Genomic DNA, 20502 nt, shown 5'->3' with positions numbered 1-20502 from the left:
TCTTTTACCCACAGATACAAACCATGTAAAAGTGAAAGGCTGGAAAAACATACTCAACACAAATAGTAACCAAAAAAAGAGCAGGGGTAGCTATACTAATATCAGACAAAACAGACTTTAAATGCAAGAGTTATAAGAGATAGAGGAGGCCATTATATATTAATAAAATGGACAATCCATCAGGAAGATAAAATAGTCAAAAATATCTATTGCACCTAATCAGGGTACCCCAAAATACATAAGACAAATTCTGCAAAACTGAAGGGAGAAATAGACATCTTTACAACAACCATTGGAGAGTTCAACACAACACACACATAACTAGATAGAACAACTAGAAAGAGGAAAGAAACAGAGAACTTGAACTAGATGACAAAAGGGTTAGACCTGAAAGATATATAAAGAACATTGCAGCAAAATTTAGGAGTTTATACATTCCTCTCAAGTGCATATGGATCTTTCTCCAGGATAAACCACATGTTAGGGCACAATGTAACTCTCAGTAAATATAAAAAGATTCAAATTTTATAAAGTAACTTCTCAGATCATAGTGGAATGAACCTGGAAATCAATATTTAGAAAGAGGTAAATTCACAAAAGTTTGGAGGCTAAACAACACATTCCTAAATAATCAGTAGGTCAAAGAAAAAATTGCAAGTGAAATCAGTAAACATATTGAGAAAAATGAAAACAAGTGAAAACTTAAGGGATACAGCAGAAGCAGTCTTGAGAGGGAAATTCATAGCACAAAAAACCCTATATTAAATGAGAAAAAAAGCTAAAATCAATGATCTAACAGGATAAGTGGAAAAACTAGAAAACAACAGCTAACCAATCCAAAAGTAAGCAGAAGGAAATAAATAATAAAGTTTAGAGCAGAAATCAATGAAATTAGAAAAAAAGACAATGGAGAAAATCAACAAAGGCAAAAGCTGGTTCTTTGAGAATAGCAATAAGATTGATAAACCCCTATCTAGAATAACAAAGAAAAAAGAGAAACGGAAATAAATACAATCAGAAATGAAATGGGGATATTACAGCTGGCCCCACAAAAATAAAAAGGATCACAGGAAAATACTGGGGAGCAGGTAAGAATGGGAGACTGTCAGGTATATGGTTGAAACCATAATGTTGAGAAAAATCTTTAGAAAATACAATAAGGGTTACTTTTCTAAAGTGCTTGATGGAGGCATCTGGCACAGGGTGCACCTGGGGCAGGTTTCTAGGTAGTGCATGAGTGCTCATCTTGTCATAGTGTGTTATATCAGAGGGCGGAGACCCACACAATGAGCAGGAAGATGTTGTACCCACATCCTGGGGATACATGATGTTCTCAAACAGAGGGGAGGGTGAATCCTGAGAGCATGGCTGGCTCCCAATTGGGGAGGATAGACTAGTGTGTCAAGCCCTCAGCATTGCTGCAAGTATCTATGAATATTCTCCTTCAAGCAGTGAAGATTGAGTGCCACTGTGGGCCACAAGGGGAGGTTTGAGAGGAATAGAATAGATGGAAGAGGTGGTAACTGGGGGACAATGGAAGTGTTTTTCATGGCTGTGCAATGATGGAAACAGACTGTGATAAATTTCACCAAAAATTTATAAAAGTATATAGTCTAAAATGCAAATGATAATGTAAACCATAATTTGTATATTTGCATATCAGTTGTAGCAAATGTAACATTCACCATGTAAAAAGATCATGGCTGGGAAGGGGGAAATGGGAGAGGATGTTGAGTATAAGGGGGTCCCTATATTCTATATATGACTTTATTGTCACCTAATTTTTTTAAGATATAATTTTAAAAAAGATATGACACTGAGGAAGAAATGGAAAAAATTACCTTGCCACTGTACATTCAGGACAACACCTATTAAAGTGATGAAGGGCAAAATGTCAAAAGAAATTTTTTTACTATATTGTTCAGTTTTTTAATACTCCAATTTATTTTTTACTTTATTTCAGTTTTTATAAATTATTATGTATTTTATTTCTATCATTAAACCAATCATTACTATTTCATTTTCCTATAATATAATTTGGCAATGTATTAGGCTTCATTTTTGAAGAAGTTTTGAACACACAGGTGTTCAACTATGGCAGGGAGGAGCATTGTTGTGGGGTGTCATTGATGGGGGATGTATGGGTGGGAGGTAGTTCTCCAGGGCATGCATACAGGGTATATAGGTATGTGTGTCTGTTCTTTGGTAATGACATAGAGGGTAGTTTCAAATGACAACTGGGGAGCTCTGTCCCATGCTCAATGAAACAGCAACAATACCCCAATTGCAACAGCAAAGACCAGTGAAGAAGGAAGGTCCAATGGTGGGCCCTTGATATTGATGACTATGCTAATGAGTCTGTGCACTTGAAATGTCAACTTGGCCTAGATCTACAGGGTGCCTAAGAGTTACCTCCTCAGAACCTCCACATTACTCAAATGTGGCCACTCTCTAAGCCAAACTCAGCATATAAATGCATTAACTTCCCCCCAGTGTGGGACATGATTCCTGGAAATCAGCCTCCTTGGTGCTGTGGGATTACTATCAAGGACCAGCTGGTGATGCAACTAGAAATAATTGAATAAAAGGAGGAAATAGTAAAAACAAATGAGTTTACATGGCTAAGAGACTTCAAAATGAGTTGAGAGGTCATCAGAGAGGATGCACTTATCTACTTCTCAGCAGAATCTCATAGACAGCCAAAGTAGATACAACCCCAGTTACTGGTGGTCCTGAGGGCTACAGAGACACACAGGTCCTATGGTCATAGCAGATGCTCCGGAGTTCAGTGCCTTTTTGGGCCCTACTTAAGAATTTGTGCTCCAGAATGTGATGGAGTAGGACTCAGAAGTGACTTCTCTACACATGCCTCTTCTGTCACTTCTGCTAAATCTGTGGTTGGTGCTGAGGATTATGTTTGCCCTGGAGACATAATTCTCTGGATTGTCCATGTGCCAGCTGGGCCTTGAGCTTCAAGAGATTTGCAAAACCTGCTCTCCAGTTTGTTGGACTTACCCAGGTCAGCTAACAAGAACAAGGAGGTGACCACAGTCAACCACCACACCAGGGAACCGAGAGAGTCTACAATGCAAGCAGGAAAATCATATCCATCAGCCATGTGCAATCTAATCCCCCTCTCAATTTAGAGATGGAGTGGGTATCACCATCCTAGGATCCTCAGGATGGAGGAATAAAATATGGATTAGAGTGGACTTACTTATGTTCTACTATAGAATTATTGTGCAATGGAAGAAATTATTTCTTAAATTTGGAGACAGTGACCATGGGAGTTGCTGAAGGCAGGGAAAAGAAAGAGGCATGATAAGGCAGCATTTTGGGGATGTGGAGTTGTTCCAAATGATATTGCAGGGACAGATGCAGGACTTTATATATCCTGCCATATGCCACTGAATGGAATGGGAGAGAGTATAAACTACAATGTAAACTAAAATCCATGCTGCGTAGTAGTGCTCCAAAATGTTTTCATCAAATGAAATGAATGTACCATACTAATGAAAGAAGGTGTTGATGTGGGAGAAGCGGGGAGTGTGGGGAGTGGGGTATATAGGATCATTTTGTGTGATCTATGTGTCTTTTAAAAAATAAAAAAAAATTAAGTCATTGAAGTAAACATACTCATAAGCATACATATGAATTGCTTCAAAAAGTAATTTTTAAAAAATAGATTTTTTGAAAAAAACTGCATGCCAACAAACTAGACAACCTAGATGAAATGGACAAATTCCTAGAAACTGCACAAACAACCTACATTGACACTGCATGAAATGCAAGACCTTAAACAAATCACCTTTTAATATTGAATCCATCATCAAAAATCTCTCAACAAAGAAAGGTCAAGGCCGAAATGTCTTTTTCTTTTTTTTTTTTTTTGCTTCTGAATTTTTTTTAAAACTCATTTTAGTTTCTGGTTTTTGATTTTTGAAACCCCATTGCCTTTTGGGTTGTTGTTAATTTTTTTAATTGTCTCTTTTTAAAGACCCATAGATCACAAAAAATGTTACATTAAAAAATATGAGGTTCCCATATACCCCACTCCTCCCACATTAACAACCTTTTCCATCACTGTAGCACATTCATTGCATTTGGTGAATACATTTTGGAGCACTGCGGCACTGTATGGATTATAGTTTACATTGTAGTTTACACTCTCCCCCAGTACATTCAGTGGGATATGGCAGGACATATAATGTCCAAACTCTGCCCCTGCAATATCATTTAGGACAACTCGAGGTCCCAAAAATGTCCCCACATCACATCTCTTCTTCCCTCTCCCTGTTGTCAGCAACTACCATAGTCACAATCTACACATCAGTGATAAAAATTTTCCTTTGCTAGAGTCACAGTAGTTCTACAGGAGAATACCAGTGAGTCCACTCTAATCCATATTCTATTCCTCCATTCTGTGAACCCTGGGATGGTGATGTCCATGCCACCTCTAAATTGAAAGTGGGCTTAAATCCCACGTGGTTGATGGATGTGATTTTCCTGCTTACAGTTGTAGGCACTCTTGGTTCCCTTCTTTGTTGGCTGACAATCTTCACCTCCTTGTTAGCTGACCTGGGTAAGTTGAACAAACCAGTGAGTAGAGCTACAACTCTGCTGAGGCTCAGTGCCCAGCTGGGACATGGCCAGTCCACAGATTCAAGTCTTCTGAGTATACACCAACCCCAGCACCAACCACAGGTTCAGTAAAAGTGACAGAAGAGGCAGGTATAAAAAGGTCACATCTAAGTCCAAGTCTATCACTCCCAGGAGCACAAATTCTAAAGTAAGGCCCATTGACAAGGCACTGAATTCCAGAGCCATCTGCCATGACTGTAGAACCTGTGTGTCTCTGTAGCCCTCAACAGCACCAGTAACTGGGGTTGTATCTACTTTGGCTGTCTCTGGGATCCTGCTGAAACGTGCATAAACACGAACCCTCTGATGACCTCCCAACTCTTTTTGAAGTGTCTTAGCCTTATAAACTCATTTGTCTTTGCCATTTCCTCCTCTTATTTAAGGCAGGACAGATGAATTCTACCAAGCATTTTGAAAAGAATTAATAATGATCCTATTTAAACTCATCTAAGAAATTAAAGAGGAGAGAAAATTACCCAACATATTTAATGAAGCCAACCTTACCTTAATTCCAATGCCAGATAAAGACACTACAAAAAAGGAAAATTACAGAATACTTTCTCTAATGAACATAGATGTTAAAAAATTCTCAACAAATACTTCCAAATCAAATCCAATGGCATAAAAAAAGATTTGTTCATCCAAACAAAGTGGGAATTATTCCTGGTATTCAAGGCTTATTCAACATAAGAAAACCAATTTACTTAATGTACCACATTAACAAATTGAAGGAAAAGAACATACGATCATTTCAATCGATGCAGAAAAGGCATTTGGCAAAATTTAGCATCATTTCTTGATAAAAACAATTCAAAGATAGGAATATAAGGAAAATTACTCAATATGGTAAATAGCATATAAGTAAAATACACAGCCATCATTGAAGTCAATGGGAATGTTTGAAATATTTCCCTCTAAGATTGGGCATAAGACAAAAGTGGCCACTGTCAATGTTGCTATTCAGTATGGTTCTAGAAGTTTTAGCTAAAGGAATTAAGGAAGAAAAATTTAAATGAATCTAAAGAGGAAGTAAAACTCTTTCTGTGGATGACAAGATCCTAATTTAGAAAATTCTGAAATGTCTAATGTAAAGCTACTTGAGCAAATAAATAAGTTCAACAAAATGGCAGGATACAAGATAAACATGCAAAAATTGGTAATATTTTTATACACTAGTATTAAGTGATCTGAGGAAGAAATAAGGGAAATATTCCATTTATAATAGCAACAAAAATACTCAAATACATAGGCATCAATTAAAACAAAGAAGCATAGGATCTATATGCAGAAAATTTTTTTTAAATTTCTAAAAGAAATTAATGAAGACCTAAACAAAGGGAAAGACATTCTGTGCTCATGGACTGAAGGACCTAATATTATGAAGATGTCAATCCTACCCAAAGAGATTGATAGATTCAATGCAATACCAATCAAAATTTCAATAGCTTACAGTAAAGAAATACTAAAGGTAATTACCAAATTTGGATGGAAGAGTGAACCCAAATAGCCAAAAGCATTCTAAAAAGAACAACATGGGAGGAATTTCACTACCTGACCTTGAAACATATTACAAATCTACAGTAGTCAAAACAGCATGGTATGAAGATAGACACATTATTCAGTGGAATAGAATTGAGAGTCCAGAAATAAACCCTCACCTCTATGGTGAACTGATTCTTTACAAACCTACAAAGTCCATGTTAACTGGATAAAACAGTCTTTTCAAAAAATGGATATCAATAACCAAAAGAATGACAGAGGACCCTTACCACACTCCTTAGACTACAGTCAACTCAAAATTGATCAAAAACCTAAATATAAAACCCAGGACCACAAAACTTCTAGAAGAAACTGTAGGGAACCATTTAAAGGCCTTTTGGTAAGTGTTGGTTTCTTAGACCTTACACTCAAAGCCAGTGATATAACAGAAAAAATATATATAAATCAGACCCCCTCAAAATTAAATGCTTTTACACCTCAAACAATTTTGACAAAAGGCTAAAAAGCCAGCCAACTCAATGGGGAAAATTTTTGACAATTACATGTCTGATAAGGGCTTAATATACATTATATATAAAGAGACGTTACAGCTCAACAATAAAACACATGACCTGAACAAAATATGGGCTAAAGATCTGAAGAGACATTTGTCCAAAGAAGAAATACAAAAAAAGAAAAAAATATTCAACATCACTAATGATTAGGGAAATGCAAATCAAAACTACAATGAGATGTCATTTCACACCTATCAGAATGGCCACTATTAAGAGAGAGAACTACAAGTGTTGGAAGAGATATGGATAAATGGGAAAATTTATTCACTGTTGGTAAGAATGTATAATGGTACAGAAACTGTGGAGACCTGTTTGGCTATTCATAAAGATTTTGAATATAGATTTGCCAAGTGAGCCTGAAATACTATTACTAGATATGTACCCAGAAGAATTGAGATCAGTGACACAGACGTCTGTACACTGATGTTCATAGCAACATTATTCATGATTGTCAAAATTGGAAACAAGCAAGATGTCAATCAACCAATGCAGAGATTAACAAACTTGGGTGTATTAATACCATACACTGTGGTGTATGATGGAATATTATGCACCTGTAAGAAAAATGAAGTCATACAGCATATGACAACATGGATGAACCTAGAGGACTTTATTTTGAATGAAGCAAGCCATACGTAGGAGGACATATACTGGATGCTTGCACCACTGTGAACTAAAAATATTGTGAAACATTCTATGATTCCATTTATATAAAATGAAAATATATATAAATTGATAAAGATGAAATTAGAGTTTTGATTATGTTGGACTGGAGAAGGAATGCTAAGGGATGTAGACTTTTTGCTTGAAGTAATGAAATTGCTATAAAAGTTTTTATCATGATGAATGCACAACATTGTTATTATGCTAAAAGCCACTGCTTATACACTTTGGATAGATCATATGGTATGTGAATATATCTCAATAAAAGAGCTTAATAAGTAAATAAGTCTGCATAGTCAGAAATAATTATTTATTTATTATTATTACTAAAGTAATGAAAATGCTCTAGTAATGATTGAAATGATAAATGCACATCTCTGAAATTATACCAAATACCATTAGTTATATACTTTGGTGAATTCTATGCTTTATTAATATGTACTAATAAAATTTATTTGTTTAAAAAAGAGTATATTGTGAACAAGTGTGTGCCAACAAACGAGTATGCATACGAAATGGAAAATTTCCTAGGAATGTACAAACTACAGTGAACCTTAAAGAAATAGGAGACCTAAACACACAAATCATAAAGAGGAAGAAACTATCATCAAAGAACTCCCCAAAATGAAAAGCCCTAGACCAGATGGTTCAATAGGCGAGTTCTACCAAATATTCAGAGAAGATTTAATATCAAATCTATTCAAGCTCTTTCAAAAAAAATTAAACAAGGAAAACTACTGAACTCATTTTATTAAGTCAATATCACCCTAAAACCAAAGGCAGATAATGATATTACAAAAAGAAAATTAAAAATCCATTTCCCTAAAGAATATGGATGCAAATATTCTCAACAAAATACCTGCTAACTGAATAAAATAACACATTAAAAGAATTACTATTCATTATCAAGTGGATTTTATATCAGGCATACAAGAGTGGCCCAACACCAGAAAATCAATCAGTGTAATACACCACATTTATAATCAAAGAAGAAAAATCACATGATCTTCTCTATTTATGTAGAAAAGATATTTGACAAAGGAAAGCATCCTTTCTTGATAAAAATAAAACAAACGATAGAACTGAAAGAAACTTTCTCAACATGATAAAGGCCATATATGAAAAAACTAAACCTAATATTGTAATCATTGGTGAAGCGTGAAAACTTTCCAAGTGAGATGAGGAGCGGGACTAGGATGTTTTCAAACCACTGTTGTTCACTACAGTGCTAGATGTTTTAGCTAAAGCAAACTGCAAGAAAAAGAAAAAAAGTCACCCAAATTGGGAAGAAAGTAAAATGTTTGCTTTTTACAGATGATATGACCTTATACCTAGAAAGTCCTGAAAAATTGATAACAAAGGTGGTGGACCTAATAAACTATTTCAGTAGAATGGCAAAATACAAGATAAATATGCAAAAATCAGTGGTGTTTCTATGCACTAATGCATAATCTGAGCTAGAATTCATGAAAAAAATTCCATTTAGAACAGTATAGAAAAGAATAAAAAAAATTAGGAATAAGCTTAAGCAAGGATATAGAGCACCTGTATTCAGAAAACTACAATACGTTGTTAAAAGAAATAAAAAAGGCCAAAATAATTGGGAGAACATTCCATGCTCATGGTCTACAAGACTAATTATTAATAAGATATCAATTTCTACCCGAATTGATATACAGATTCAATGCAATCCTGATGAAACTTCCATCATTATTTTGTAAACAAACAGAAAACACAATTATCAAATTTATTTGGGAAGGTAAATAGCCTTCAACAGCTAGCAACATCTTAAAAATTCAAAGTGAAGATGGAGGAATTTCACTTTGGACTTTAAATCATATTACCCAGCTAGAGCAATAAAAAACCAGCATGGTACTGGCATGAACATAGACACACAGAAATGGGACCAAATGGATGGTTCAGAAACAATCACATCTATGGTCAAGTGATTTTGACAAGGCTGTTAAAGCCACCCAGTAGGGGCAGAATAATCTATTCAAGTAATTGTGCTGGGAGAACTGGATATCCATTGCCAAAAGAAAGAAAGAGTATCCTATCTCAAACTTTATACCAAAATTAACTCAAAATGGACCAAGACCTATATATAAGAGCTAGAACCATAAAGTTCCTTCAAGAAAATGTAGGAAAACATCCTCAACACCTGGTAGTACGAGGTGGATTCTTTAACTTTACACTGAAATAATGAGCAAAGAAAGAAAATGGAAGAAAGGGGACCTCCTCAAACCTAAAAACACTTTCATGATTCAAAGGACTTTCCCAAGAAAGTGAAAAGACAGCCCAGTCAATGGGAAAAAATATTTGGAAACCACATATCCAATAAGAGTTTGATTTCCATTCTATTTAAAGAGACCATGCAACTCAACAACAAAAGAGCAAGCCATCCAATTTTAAAAATAAGTGGAAGACTTAGACATTTCTCCAAAGAGGAAACACAAATGGCCAAAAGGACATGAAAAAATGTTCTTTATCACTAGCTATTAGGGAAAATCAAATCAAAATGACAATGAGATATCATCTCACACCACATAGAATAGCCATTATTACAAAACAGGTGAATGATGGAGTGATGTGGAGAAACAGGAACACTCATTGTTGGTGGGATTATAAAATGGTGCAGCCTCTATGAAAAACAGTTTGGCAGTTCCTTAGGAAGCTAAATATAGGTTTGCCATAAGATCCACCAATTCCCCTTCTAGGAATATGTTCAGAAGAACTGAAAACAGTGATGCAAATAGACATTAGCACAACAGTGTTCACAGTGGCCAAAACATGGTAGCAACCCAAATGTCCATCCACCATTTAATGGATAAACAAAATGTGGTGTATAGATAGGATGGAATTTTAGGCTGCTTTAAGAAAAAATGAAATTGGGACACATATGATAACATGGATGAACTTCAAGACATTATTTTAAGTGAAATAAGCCTGAGACAAAAGGACAAATCTTGCCTGGTCTCACTAATATGAATTAAATATGAGGAATAAATGCTTGTAGTTAAAACCTTGAATAAAGGTTTTAAGGAGATAAGAGGAGGGCTGAAAAGGTGTACTGATGTTTAATATATGTGGAAGTTTTAATTAACTTGACTGTAATTGTGTGGAAATGGGTTTGATGGTAATACATAGTGAGTAGAACTAATGTAGCTGGTCTATAAATGGCATTGAGGCTGAAAAAGGTAGGTCTCAGGATGTAAATTTGAATGGAAAGAGAACTCTAGAGTAATCTAGGGGCTGAATAACATAGTGAACCCAGAGGTGGCTGAGAACTGTGGTTAATGGTACAAATACAAAATGTCCTTCCATGAAATACAAAAATCACTATTCCAAGGTGGTAAGAATGTAGAGAAGCACAAGAAAAATACAATTAATGTAACCTATGGATTATTGTTAACAGCAATACTGTAATATTCTTTTATCAATGAAAAAAGGTACTATGTTCATAATAGGAGAAATGGAAAAATACACAAAATGAATAGTATAGACCACAGTCAGTAGTAATATTCTCATATTATCTCATAATTTGTAACAAATGTTCCATGACAATATAGTGTGTGGGTGGGTGGTTGTTGTATGGGAATTCCACACATGTTCATGATTGTTTTGAAATTTCACAACTATCTAATAAAAATATATTTTAGAACAAGAAGTAAAATTATCTCTTTTCTGAGATGATATGATCTTATAAGTTGAAAAATCCTATAGCAACCACACAAACACATGTCTATTTACACTTATTCACATACATGCCCTACCTATTAGAGCTAATATATAAATACAGCAAAGTTTCAGGGTAAAAGATAAACATGCATAAGTCAACTGTACTTTGGCAAACAAATTGTGAGGATCCAAAAAGAAAATTAAGAAAAAAACTTTCAGAGGCACCAAAATAATAAAATTACTGTGAATAATTTTAACCAAGATATGCAAGATTTGTATAATATCTATAAAATATTGCTGAAATAAAGGTGACCTAAATAAATGGTAAGATATGCCATTTAATTGAATGTCAGATTAAAATAGTTAAGGTGGCAATTCTACCCTCAAAACATTTAGAAATACAATGAATGCTTATCAAAATCTCATAGCTCACTTATAAAAATAAATATAATAATAAAAATCAAAGAATCAAACAAGAAAATTCTTCACCACTTAATGAAAATGCTCTAATAATAATGGACATTAATACACAACTCTGTGATTATACCTACTACCACTTGCTCTAAACTTCAAATGAATTTTATTCTTTATTAATATATATCAAAAAGTCAATTTCTTTTAAACAAAATAAATGTAAGAGCTTACCCTTGAAATTATGGAATTATAAAGACACCTTAATCGATAAAATTATACTGAAAAAGAACAAAACTAGAAGATATGCAATTCTATATTTCAAAACATATTACATATTTACATTTATTAAATAGTGTGATATTGGTACAAAGGTAAACATCTAAAAAAAAGAATAGAATTGATACTTCAGAAATAAACCTATATATGTATATATATATATATGGTACCAGGTTCTTGCACTCAGCAAAGTACAGTGTCTTCACCACATGGTGGTGGAAAAAATGGATATGCACATGTCAAGCACGAATTTTGATCTTTACCTTAAATAATTGTCATTCAGAGATGTAAATGTAAGAGCAAAACTATACCACACTTACAAGTAAATATAGGAGTAATTCTTCATCACTTTTCATGTGGCAATTGATCCTTAGATATGACACTAAAATCACTAGAAATAAAAACAAATTGTTTTTCACAATAATTAAAAACATTTTAATCAAAGGAAACCCTACCAAAAAAGTAAAAAGATAACCTACATAAAGGAAAAAAGGCTTTCCAATCATATATCTGAGAAGGGCCTAATTTTTAAAAATGTATATATATGTTAAAATTCCTTACCCTTGAACATAAAGACAAATAATCTGATTAAAAATGGACATAGTAATTGAATAGATTTTTTTTCAAGGAATATATGCAATTGGAAAACAAACACATGAAATAATGCTCAGCATCTTTAATTATTAGGGATATGGAAATCAACACCAAAATATGACATTACTTCAAACCTGCTGAGATAGTTATACTTTTTTGAAAGTCTAAAATAACTGTTAATAAAGACATGGAGAAACTGGAATCCTTATACATAGCGGAAGGTATGTACAATGGTACAACCACTTGAAAAATATTTACGCAGTTCTTCAATAAGATATATACAGAATTTGCTGATGATCTATCAGTTATCTTCCTTGTTAGATATCCCCTAAAACTGAAGAAAGATATTCAAGTAATTGTGTACAAATGTTCATATTAGCATTATTTACAATAACAGGTAGAAACAACCTAAATTTCTATAACCTAATATATAAGCAAAATGTGTAATATCCATACAATGGAATATTGTTCAGTCATAAAATGGAATGAATTAATATAAGCTATACCATGGAAAAGACTTGAAAACATGCTATGTGTTTTTAAAAGATTACATTTACATGTAATATCCAGAAGAGGCAAATCATTAGAGACAGAAAGATGATTAATGGTTGACAGTGATTGAGGGGAGTGGAAAATATGGAATAAGTTCTTTCAAGAGTATGAGGTTTCCTTTGGAGTTCATAAAATTTTCTGAAATAGATAAATATTATTTTGACTAAGAGTTACCTCATGAGGGCCTCCTTGTTGCTCAAATGTGGTTTCTAACTCAAATTCAGTATATAAACACACTATCTCCCCCTGGCATAGAACAGGACTCCTGAGGATGAGGTCCCCTGGCACTGAGGGATTATTACCAAACACCAACTAGCAATAAACCTAGAAAAAGACCTTGACCAAAGAGGGCAATGGTAAATACAAATGAGTTTTTATAGCTATGAGATTTCAGAATGAGCCAGGAGGTCATCAGAGATTACACTTATGTACATCTCAGCAGGATCTCACTGCCACAGTAAATAGTGCCTCAGATAGTGGGGCTTCTGAGACTCTAGACATATCCATTCACTATACACAGGGCAGACAGTTCAGTTTGGCACCCTGACGATGGGCCTTACTTTGGAATTTATGCTCTTCATTGTGACAGAGCTGGACTCATCTATGGTTTTCCTACACATGGCTCTTCTGCCTCTTCTATTGAAAACTATAGTTAGTATTATACTTGATAGGTGTATATCCAAGCCACTTAACTCTTTGGTCTGTCCACACGGAAATTGCATTCTGAAAGTCAGCAGAGTTGCAAAACCTACTCTCCAGTTCATTGGACTCACCCAGAACACCTAATAATTTGAAGATGAAAGATAAAACCTATCCCAAAGAACAGAGAGAGTCTGCAACTGAAGCAAGACACTTCCATCTGTCTGTCCCAAGGGATCTAAGTCCCCTTTCACTTAGAGGCAGAGTAGGCATCACCATCCCCAAATCCTCAAGATTGGGGAATGAACAATGTACTAAAATGGACTTACTATTACTCTACTATAAACTTATTATTTTAGCAGTGGAAGAACTTTTAGCACTGATGTGGAGGGAGTGGCCACTGGAGGTTCTGTTGGGAGGGAGAAGAAGGAATAGGTGTAATATGGGGGCATTTTGGGGATACTGGAATTGTCCTGAATGACTTTCCAACGATAGATACAGGCCATTAAATATTTTGTCATAACTTACAAAATTGTGCATGACTGAGTATAAGCTACACTATGAACTATAATCCACGGTTAGTGGCAATGCTTGAATATGTGTCCATAAATTATAACAAATGTACCACACTAATGTAAGATCTTGTTAACGTGGGATAGTGTGGTAGGGGGACAGTGTGGGATATATGGGAATCCCCTATATTTTTATGTAATATTGATATAATCTAAAGTCTCCTTTAAAAAAATGTGGCTTGAAGCTGTATCAATCTAACAAAATGGCAAGATCTCACCAAAGACTATCTGGAATTACCATGCCCATTTTGGGAAATGTCCAATTAGACAAAATTACTCATCAGTCAAAAAAAGGAGCTCCAAAACTAAACATCTAAATGGAATGCCTACTATATTTAATACTCAGAATATACTAAGAAATGCAAGAAAAATAAATTTCATTAAAGGACTCTACAAAAGAGATATGAGAAAATGTAAACTCAGAGGAATTTTGTTTTCTCTATTTGTTTTGTGTCTGACAAATGGCTAAATTAGTTTTAACTGAAGCTATAAGCTCTGTATTTGTGTGTCTGTATGTTTGATGTCTGACATTTTCCTACCTCTGAATGCTAGTACCAAAGTATTTCATGAAATTCCCTGAAAGAGCTCGTTTGCTTAAAGATAAATAAGCACTTATATATAAATCAATACTCCTGTTCAATCCCAGAAATTAAGGAAAATAACATTCTAATATTTCCAGTGAAAATAGAGAATGTATAGAAATGCAAATTTCTTTTAAAAATTAAACTTGTTTTAGACAGTAGCATTGTAAAACTTGTTACTTATTAGCTGAAACAAGGAGGAATTTTTGCCATTGCCAACATCACCTGTTGTACCTGGGTTCTCACTTCTGGGGAAGTTAAGACACAATTGCATGAAATTATTGAACAGACAACATGGTTTAAACAGGTAAGGCCCTCCCCAAGGCCCTGATTTGATCATGGTGATTTCAGTTGGGTGAAATCATGGTCCTAGGCTTAGGGGGTAACTATGATGTAAGCAGTTGGGCCTTTTATCACTCTAGTACTCATTAGCGTCTCCCTAGTGTACTGTTTTCTCTCAAGGGTTTTGAATGTATATCCTCAGCCACTTGTGATCCAGTAAATGATTTCTTTTTGTCTGGGATAACTGAGAATGATGATCATGGAAAAACGGGCATCACGAACATCTATAAGCCAACATGAAAATAATCTGCAAACACTACACCAAGATCTTAGGCACTAACTGAAAATGACTAAGTACTTTACATTTTGCTCACAACTCTCAATGGCTGAGAGTCAGACCAATCTGGGGGCCCTAGCTTGAGTCCTTCGTGCTAAGCCCTACATCAGCAAACTGAAGATTAACGTAGTTTCTACCTCTTGTAAATGCTCCTTTCCCACAAGCTGAAACATAACAACCTGCCATAACTTGCCAGATTGTTTCCTCTCCTCGTTCTCCAGGAATCTTGATCTGTTCTGGTCGTTTTTGTACAGATATTTGTCCCCAGCTCCTATGACTTGTTTAAATTCTCTTTCTCACTCGGTGCCCAATTTTTGTTACACTTTTCATTTCTGGGACTCTCCAATCCAGTAGCCGTTCAGTTCAACCCTCCCCCTCCATTTTTCTTGGTGAGGCTTTTCTCCCAAAAAGTTCTTCCCTTCTAGGTTATCCTACCTCTGAGAGTCAGACGGAGTCATTCCAGAAAGTCGGAACCCACAGAACCCCCAGAAGAGTCCATTCTGCATTTAATGAATTCCACCAACACTAACTATCTGGACAGAGGGACTGCACCACTAGGCCATAGCCATTCTGCTGCGATTTTACTCCCCTTCCTCCTAAAACGGGGGCCTTTCTGTTTTCAGCATTCCTCAGCAGCTTGTTTTCAGCGCTAGGTCTCTATGAGCTTGTCTCTGTACCTGGGTATGAATGGGGTTCTGTCGCACTGCTGTGAGGGCCTCTAAAATCTGTTCCCGGGTGAGAGGGATCCAGGCCGCTGGCTGTCTCTGGAGAACTCCCAAGCTGTGCACGGACCCGCTGAGAGGGAAGGGAAGAGGACCGGTAGGTCCTGGAGGGGAGCTTCCTACCTGATGTTTCTCTTTCTTCAATTCAGCATTTGTGGAATCCTCCGGTCTTGTTCATTCTCCAGAGACTTTGGGGAAGTTTTTTCAGGAAATCACTTCTGTCGCTGTGTTGATGACGTCACCAGTCCACCAAGGAATTTTTTTAAAGAGGTACCACAGATTGAACCCAGGACCTGTGTTAGGGAAACAGGCGCTCACCCACTAAGCTACATCTGCGCCCCAGTGAGAGTCGATTTTTTCATGTTTGTTTTGTTTATAGTAGATACCAGGGATTGAACCCAGGACCTCCTACTTGGGAAGCAGGGAAACACTTCTCTCATTGATTTTTCTAACTTTATCTCAAGTTCAAAAATCAAAATAGTAGACGAAAGTAAGCTTAACAATTTAGGGAAGCATTAATCTAAAAAATTCTCTCTAGTCACCTTTATCTTATTTAATCCTAAAAACAAACTCAATTGTTTCTCCATTGTTAAGAAAGATACATAAAGGTCTCCCCCTTCTCCCTCTGGCTCTGGCCAGGAGGGCGAGACCCGCGTGGCGAGGAGGCGGGACCTGTCGGGGCTGCCGCAAGCCCCGCTCCCTCCCGCTCCCCCGGTTCCCGCCGCCGCCGCCGCTTCCTGGGCCGAGTCCTCCCGCAGCCCCGGCGGCGCCAGGTGCCTTCACGGAGGCCCGTGCTCAGTCCGCCGCCTTAGCTGTCCGGGGCTTCTCGTCCCGCCGTGGGGATGGCGCCGCGCTCCGGCCAGGAGGAGGCTCAGAAGCTGCACGAGCAGCCCCAGCTCCTTCCGTCCACGCTGCGGAGGGAGGAGGACGAGCGCCCTGCAGAGCGCGAGGCCAGGGGTCGCTGAGGTCGCGCCCTCGGCTGGGCCCTGCAACAGCGACCCTCCCGCCCCTCGGGGCTGTCCCGCCCGCCCCGGCTCGGCTGGAGGGAGGGCGGGCGCTGGGCCCCTAGACCCACCCTCCCCTCCGGAGGCGGCGGGAGGCCAGGTCCGCGGGCGCCGTCCCTGGTTCCAGCCTCCCCTGCTCCCGGCTCAGGGCAGAGCCGGCGCCCGCGGCTCGGTGCTGGGGCTTGCTCTAAGCTCGGGCTCTCCTGGGCCGCGGTCCAAGCCCGGGTGGACGGAACACGGCCCGGCAGTGCTCAGGGTTCAAGGGTGGTTCTCTTCCCATCTGATCACGTAGCTCCGCCGTGGGGCCGCCCTTAGATCTGGTGCCCTGCCTGGCCCTGCCCTGGGACCCTGTCCTTCCTCCCGGTGCTCGGCTGCCTGGTTTTCCAGGTGGAGCCCTAACGCCTGCCCACTTGTCAGTGCCCTGAAAGAGGATGGTGGTCTTTTTCATTGATTGGAGTGTTATTGAATAAATCTATTGGTGAGGTGTCAATGTTAGTAGTAGTAGTAGTAGTAGTAGCAGTAGTAGTAGTAGTAGTATTCTTTTTACGTGTGAACATTAACCAGAATGAAAAGGAATTCCAATACATGAGCCTCTTGGACAGTGGGTTATGTTCTGAAGATTTTAATAATTAGGTATTTTCTGACCAGCTAGATGGAAGAATATGTGGACACTGGGTTGTGTGCTTTATAATTGTTGATGTCTCATTTGTAGGTCCAGAGATGGAAAAGTCTTAAATTTAGTTTGTTCTGCCACAGCCTTTGAAATAAGATATTTTTAGCCCATAAAAAAAGAAAGATACATAAATGATTAGAGATAGGTTAAATGTCATGACTAACATCGCCTCTTAATGAAGAAATTGAAGAAAAAATGTTTAATCTTATTCATAGCTGAAAAACTGAACATATTTTTTTTTAACCTTTAACAGCGATATAGTAACTTCTTTACCATTTCTACAAAACTATTACAATATTACTGGTAACTTGGAGTCACGGACCCGAAGGGTATCAGGAATGAAAGACAAAGAGAGGTTGGGATCAGGGGATCTGAGAGCATTGAAGCCTCAAGCTCATCAGACGAATTTATTGGTCTCAGGGGCCTCCTTATAAACCCCAACCGATCATGAGAAGCAGCAACTATTCTAGATAACTATTACCATTATTTCATTCTTAATAAAACAGTGGGTTAGATGGTAACCAAAGCTCACAATGTTCTATTATGTTACTGAAACAAATATAGTCATATATCTTGTTGCCCAGGTCGTTCCATACTAGCAAGTCTTGCTTCCACCAGAATGTTAAATCTCCCTGAGAGATTTATGATCTGCACATATATCTCTAGGGACAGCATGACCCAGTGGTCAAGGAAGTAACTTGCTATGGTTGTAGAATTTGAGAGAGGTTCAATTATTTTTGTATAGAGAGGAAAGGCCAAATGGTCCCTTTGTTTCAGTTCTCAAAAGGCTTGAATTAGCATATCTGTCTTCCACATCTTAGGTAAGTTTTAGCATGGACTCCAGACATTCTAGATAAGCTTTTAGCATATTTTGTTTGCATTTCCCCTAAATACTTAAAGTTTATAGACCTTGCATTCTTAAACTGTTTCCTGGGACTGGAGTTGTTGCCATTGTCACTAAGGGCAGGACTGCAGCCTTTTACTGTTCTACACCCACAAGTCAAACAGCTTAGGTTATCTCTTAAGAGACAAAGACCCTCCCACCCATAGCCCACATCATTTCCCCTCCTTTGCCAAAGTTTAACTTGCTAAGCTTTGGCATAATTATTGTTGGAGCTATGAGGTGGATGGCTGTTTGTTGTTTTGATTGATTATTTATCAATCTTTAGTGTAGCATCCAGGACTGTTTTTAAAAGTTTAGAAGTTTTCATTCTGGACAGCAGAATCCTGGGGCGGGGGCCTCCTACAGTCATCCTGCGGCCCCCCGGCGCTCACGTGGATTTCCAGTCAGGTTCCAGATCCATCTATTAATTTTATTTTACCCTTGAAGAGTTTACACCTTTAATTTAAAAGGGGTGCTGAAGGGAGATGATCTCTTTTCTGTAACTGCTTCCTGCTGGCCATGGGCTGTAGTCATTGCCTAATAAGGTGTAAAACTCTTAATTTATTTTAACTGGAGGAAGATGGATCTGGCATTCTGTACGAAGTTGGATGAAGTTTTCATATGGTTAATAAGATGTTAATAAGATATTCCAAAAAAAATTTGGAATACCCATTTTTAAAAGAGGACATTGGATTACAGAGGTAGACAAGGTTAGGTGCCTATAAAGATGGCACTCCTTAAAAGCTGGTGGGAACAGCATATATATTCTTTTTTTAAGTTATTCATCTTTAGAGAGAAATTGCAACAGACACTTAGCTTTGTCTGAAGACACATTCCAAGCTGTTCAATGATTGGCACTCATTCGCTCTGTTAGATGCTCCTGGTCAACTGGCACTCCTTGGGCAACTGGCTTCATTCAGGATTAGAACACTAAGTTGGAAATTCTCTTAGTTTTCCCCTGTGGGAGTGTCAGAACTACAGAATAAAGGTTTTTTTACACCTTGGTTTTAATTGTACAATTTCTAGCAATTTTGACTTGTTCAATAGGTGACTCAACATCAGCAAGCAAGCCTCACCTTTGCTACACAACAGAGTACAGAAGAATATAGTAAGTTGACTGAGACTGGCTGAGACTGCCACCTTATTCTATAGACGTGTTTATTAACTGTTTAGAAAATGATTTTACCAGGAATTTAACATGTCTAATATACTTCTGCACTTGATCCAAAATAGAAAAGATAACGTTATAATTATTAGGCATATATTTAGTACAGGATAAAAGTACAGCACTTAATATTAACTAATGTATTACTTAGTGCATAAGGATTCAGAGTTGCAGTTATTAGTTTTGAGTTTCAGGTTTGTAATACTTTACATGTTATCTCTCCATGAGAGCAGGCCATAATGCCAATTGTGTTTAAGTTTCACTTACAGTATCCTGGTATCATGGCTCCACTTAGCATGTTCTTCAACGCAGTGAGCAAGTTGCAGCATCCTTGATCTTAGAGAGATTTTCCAGTATTCTACTAGCCTGGTGCATAGTGCTCCCTGGCACCATGGAACAGTGCCAGTCTGGAGGTGATATTCATTGTACACTTGGCTGTACCGAGTCATTATTGGCTGCTGCAGGAGCTTGAAACTGCAACGTAGTTTCCATCGACTTCAGGAGCAAAACCAGAGGCTGATATAGCAAATATTTTTAATTGAGGGGTCAGTGACCAGCCTAGCCAATAACTCACATGGAGAGACAAAATGCAATGTATACAAGGCCTGGTTTGAATACACAAGAGTTTGATAATGTTAACATTTATTCCTTGTTTTTATATATATTTTAAACAATTTAATGCAACACATATATCAAGTGACTGTTTACTTACACAATTTTACTGTGAAGAAAATAGTAGGTACTTTACTTTAGTAATAGAGGAAAAAAATTA

At 37.2% G+C, this 20502-nt stretch overlaps 1 protein-coding gene across 7 annotated transcripts in view; it reads right to left on the bottom strand.

Annotated features, from left to right (window-relative positions):
* LOC131280545 (zinc finger protein 596-like) overlaps positions 1–16555 on the bottom strand; it is a 112169-nt gene extending 95614 nt beyond the window's left edge. For 2 of the 7 annotated variants that reach the window (XM_071218758.1, XM_071218760.1), the window contains exons 1-2: positions 16129–16554; positions 12047–12117 (exon numbers count right to left, since the gene is read on the bottom strand). The gene's annotated coding sequence lies outside the window, so the exon portion shown is untranslated. Of the gene's footprint in view, positions 1–12046; positions 12118–16128 lie in introns of all 7 variants that reach the window. The other 5 variants (XR_011650200.1, XM_058307778.2, XR_011650201.1 and 2 more) reach the window with 5 other exon arrangements.
* Between the last annotated feature and the right edge of the window lie 3947 nt (positions 16556–20502).

The sequence above is a fragment of the Dasypus novemcinctus genome, chromosome 12, assembly GCF_030445035.2.
Source record: "Dasypus novemcinctus isolate mDasNov1 chromosome 12, mDasNov1.1.hap2, whole genome shotgun sequence".
NCBI classification, from domain to species: Eukaryota; Metazoa; Chordata; class Mammalia; order Cingulata; family Dasypodidae; genus Dasypus; species Dasypus novemcinctus.
This window is presented reverse-complemented; position numbering and strand designations above follow the sequence as displayed.